Genomic DNA, 5,102 nt, shown 5'->3' on the forward strand with positions numbered 1-5,102 from the left:
TCGGCGCCCCTGGGCGCCCCCAATGCGCCGGGTTCGGCCTGTGTCTACCGGCCCTAACTTCGGCCCAAACCGGTGAAAAACGGGCTCTTGGGGGCACGACTGGGCTGTTTTTTCGGTGCCGGCGCAAAAAAATCACCTTGGGGCGCCGTGTTGGGGGCGCGGCTAGAGATGCTCTAATTGCTTTGATCATTCTTTCTGGGAAAGGATCCCAGCCGGTCGACCGATCTCGTCCTCGGTCGGTCACAAACACGCGTGCCACGTGTCCACCTCGCTGCAGGCCTTGTGTCACATTTTTTTCTCTTTTCTCGGCGGAGAAACATCATCCATTCGCCATCTTGCTTTCCTCCTCGTCTTCACTGTAGATTACTATGGATGTCCTGTGTTAGAATAATGGGTTTGACCCATTAACAAATTCTGAAATCTCAAATGAGCCCATGAGAAAAAATGAAAGTGGTGGTGTGGTGCAAAAGATTAGTCCAACATTGCTAGTTGAGCAAGTGTAGGACCTCTTTAGATAGTGGGTTCGAGAGGAAGAGAAGACACTTATGTGTGCTCGCCTTGCTTGGTTGGGCTCAGGGTTGGGCGGGGCGGGGCAGGGTGTACGTGCGACATGTACGTGAATGGTCCATTGAAATCTGGTTTGTTGCCTTGTAGGGGGCACTGCTTCCTTTTGTCGTTTTATTTTTTTGGTGTCTTGACCTTGCTCGGTAAGTTTGGCCTAGAAACCAAGTCGGTTTGAGATCATGATCACGACACGATACGTCTCTGGTTCTCCTATATATATTACTTAGCGGCCTCAGCCAAAGACGCACCGAAAACACCTAGGGTTTTGCCTCATCTCTCAACTTGAGCCGCCACCGTAGTCTACTCTATCCCTAACGTCGGCGTGCATCAGCGTGCGGGAGAGAAAGTCTCTGGAACAGTTCGTCCTTGCGATCCTGCATAGGGAGAGGACAAATTAGGTTTTTCAGAAGTGTTCACTGCTCAAATTCGTCATCACGGGTCGTCTTCCGTCCAAGTCAGGGGGGCTACTCATCGTCATCTCCATCAACGTCAATAACAGATTATCGTCAACATCATCATCAACACCGTTGTTCCTGCCGCAACTAGCGAGCAGTACGTCCTTCATGATATGTTCATGTCTCTCTCTGCAGTTGCTACTTCGTGTGTTATGTTGGTGTGCATGTTTTGTTGTTCATCTAGTTTGCTAGATTGTTACATGCCAGTATCTGTTGTAGTCATGAATTATTTACTGGAATTAACCATTAACTTGCCTAATATTCCAACAATCCAAAAGCCGTATTTAGGCAATTTCCTAAGTTAACTATGGCTGGATTCGCTGATGCACCGAGGCTGGATAAGTTTATCAGTGTGCACTTTAAGAGGTGGCAGGTGAATACCATGCTCTGGCTTACTGCTCTGAAAGTTTTCCACGTTAGTGCTGGTACTCCATAGGGAATTTCTGAGGAAGATTAGAGAAACTTCCAGGAAGCTAATACTATGTTTGTGGGATGCATTCTGAGTGTTCTTGATGATCGTCTATGTGATGTGTACATGCACATAGAAGATGTAAAGACGCTGAGGAATGCACTGAATGCTAAATTCAGTGCAAAAGTTGCAGGCAGTGAACTGTACATCATGGAGAGTTTCCACGACTACAAGATGGTGAATAGTCGTTCTGTGGTTGAACGGCCTCATGAGATAAAGTGCATTGTGAAGAAACCGAAACTCCTTAAGTGTGTTCTACCCGAAAAATTTGTGGTTGGGTGCATGATTGCAAAGTTGCCTCCTTTATGGAGGAATTTTGCCACAACTCAAACATAAGAGATTGGAGACACCGGCTGAAAATCTGATTGCATCTCTTGATGTTGAAAAGAAAGCTCGGGCTAAAGATATCATGGATAAAGGAGGTGGTTCAACCTACCGTCAATATGGTGCAGAGGTACCCACAGAACAAGAACAAAGGGAAGAACAAGCCTGTTTTCAACAAGCCTACCAAGACTACTACCTTCAAGAAGAAGAAGTTTAACAAGGTTGCGCTAGAGTGCTATGCATGTGAGAAGCCTGGACACTTTTCGAAGGAATGCCCAGAATGTGTAGACCGCAGAAGAAAAACGAGCTCCAAGGCTGTCAACATGGTGACCGCTAGCAATACTGATGGGTATGGTAATTTACCTATTGTTCTTTCAGTATTTCATTCATCTTCGTGGTGGATTGATTCGGGTGCTAACGTTCACGTGTATGTGCTAATGTCGCTTTGTTCATTTTTTATTAGGTCATAAGGGATTCTTCCGTCCTAATGGGGAATGGGTCACATGCTTCTGTTCGTGGCATTGGCACGGTGGATCTGAAGTTTACTTCGGGGAAGATCATGCAGCTAAGGAATGTGCAACATGTCCATATTATGAATAAGAATCTAGTTAGCATCTCCCTTCTATGTCGAGATGGGTCTAAGGTAGTTTTAGAGTCGAATAAAGTAATCATGTGGAGATTTAGAAAATTTATAGGCAAAGGCTATGAGTGCGAAGGCTTATTCCTCTTTTGCCTTTTAGATTTTCACAATAAGTCAGTAAACCAAATTTGTGCTAGTGTTAATGATGATGCAAATGTGGAACTCTCGTTTATGTCATATTAGTTTTGGTGTGATGTCTCGATTATCTAGTATGAGTTTAGTTTCAAATTTCACTATTGCCAAAGGTTCTAAGTTCCATAGTTGTGTGCAATCGAAGCAACCTCGAAAGCCTCACACTGTTGCTGAGGAGAGAAATTTGGCACCTCTAGAACTCATACATTATGATATTTGTGAGATGAATGGTGTGTTTACAAAAGGTGGAAAGAGATATTTCATGACATTGATTGATGATGCGGCTAGATTTTGCAATGTTTATTTATTGCAAACTAAAGACGAAGCTTTAGACTACTTTAAAATCTATAAAGCTGAAGTTGAAAATCAACTAGAGAGAAAGTGATGAGGACATCAATACCATTGTTACACCCACAACCCCTGTTGCTATACATACTAGACCAATTACTAGAGCTCGCGCACGCCAACTAAATTACCAGGTAATTTCGTTTCTTGGTAATGATTCTAATGTTCATGAGAATATGATGCTGCCTAAATTGGATACATTTGTTTTGCTTACAAATGAAGGGCCTAGCTTGGAGAAGGATGAACATTGGAGCAAGAACAAGCATGGAGATGATGGCATGCGCAAGGGGAACAAGAACAGAGTTACAAGTGATGATTTCAGGCCTTTGAAGCCACCATAATGAGTGCATGAAGCCTTGGACGAAATATACAAGATGCCACTTCATAAATTTTGTCCAGAGGCTATTCTAGGTGTTGCGTCACCTTTTTATTGGGCCAGGCCCATGTAATTTCGAAATACATAAGTATAGGCTATTTTTAGAGTCCGTATGTGTGGGGAAACAAGAGATAGGGTTGGTTTCGGACCCCTCCACCAAGGGCCATGAAATTCCCCCATCTGCCTCCATATATACAGCCCTTAGGGCACCGTTTAGACTTTGGGTTTTTGATGTAGGGTGGAACCCTATGTGGACGATCTTTCACGTTTGGAGTGGATCCTACGGGGAATCACGAAGAACGCACGGAAGAACACGAGGAAAACACGGGGAGGAACGAGAGAAACACTCAACCGACAAGAGATCAATCACACAAGTGCTAGATCACCGAACACAAAGAGATACATATGATCCACACTCAACAAAGGTAAGGATACAAAGGTAACTGATCTTCTCCGTGAGGAGGTCTTGAATCCACAAGGGGATCTTCCCACAAGGGGGTCTTGAATCCGATAGGATCTTCTCCGAGGAGGCCGCGGTCTCTCACGAGGAGGAGATCCGATGGATGAGCGAAGCTCTATCTCTAACTTGAGCTAAATCGACGCTAACCGTAACTAGGAGGAGGTGGAGGAGTATATATAGTCATGGGTGAATGAAAGGGTAAGTGGCGTCGGCCCAACACACGGGCGAATGCACAGGCGTCGGACGTCCGGAGGACGTCGGTCGTCCGGAGCTTCAGGACGGTCCGGACGTCCGAAGATGTCGGACATCCGTAGTTTCAGCTCGGGTGCTGGTTGTTCGGTCGTTCGGTGGCTTCGGTCGTCCGTGGCCCTGGGAGTCGTCGGACGCCCGGTGTCTGGGGGTCGTCCGGGCGCTGTAGGTTGCCTTGGCTGCGGTCGGTCTGGCTGGTGGAGTCTCCAGGCGTCGGACGTCCGAAGATCGTCGGTCATCCGGAGGCTGTCGGACGCCCGAGCGATGTAGCTTCCCAACAGCTCTTCCTCTTGTTCCTCGCGCTTGGTGTCCTTGCCGTCTTGTCCAATGCTCGTAGCTGTTCCATGGCCTTCCTCTTGGTTGCTGGACATGCATAGCACACACGTTTGAGGTAGTAGCCATGTCTCACATGTGGAAAGTGACGATTTGGATAGGAGCGAGTTCACCTTGTGTCCAATGGCGCATAGTTGAGGTCTCGTCATAAGTCCACTTGGGGTTTGGAGAGTAGTCGGAGTGTACATGGGGATGAACGTGGGATGCTCCGCATCATCTCCCCCCCCTTGGGAAAGATCCGACCTCGGATCGTGATCCCCGTCACCATGGAAATGGTTGTCGTAGACGGACTTGTAGTTGGACGAAGTTGAAGACATTGCGCAATCCAAGTAGTCCAAGGTGTCGCCGGAGTGATAGACATGCAAAAAGAGCAAACACAAGCAACGCTCGGAAATACAATGGTTAGCGCACACAAAGTGTCCATCATGCAAGAATGAGTCCGTGCAGCAAGATTGGTCGTGACAAAGCGCATGAAGCTTATCAAGATGATCTAGAATGAGATGCAAATCATTCATGGGAGGAAATGCAATCATTGTGCACACAAATGTGTTGTAAATATGATCAATGCAACCACGGTGCAAAATGATGTCATAGTGAGACGGTTTATCAATAGCATGAATATGGCAATGGATGCTCAATATGTGTAAGCTATCATGCAATTGATGGTCGACAATATGATCATGATGTATGAATATGCCATCAAGGAAGATCACAACAAATTTGCTAAGGAAGTGCACAAGCTCATATATCATGGA

Source organism: Triticum dicoccoides, chromosome 4B (assembly GCF_002162155.2).
Source record: "Triticum dicoccoides isolate Atlit2015 ecotype Zavitan chromosome 4B, WEW_v2.0, whole genome shotgun sequence".
In the NCBI taxonomy this organism is placed as follows: domain Eukaryota; kingdom Viridiplantae; phylum Streptophyta; class Magnoliopsida; order Poales; family Poaceae; genus Triticum; species Triticum dicoccoides.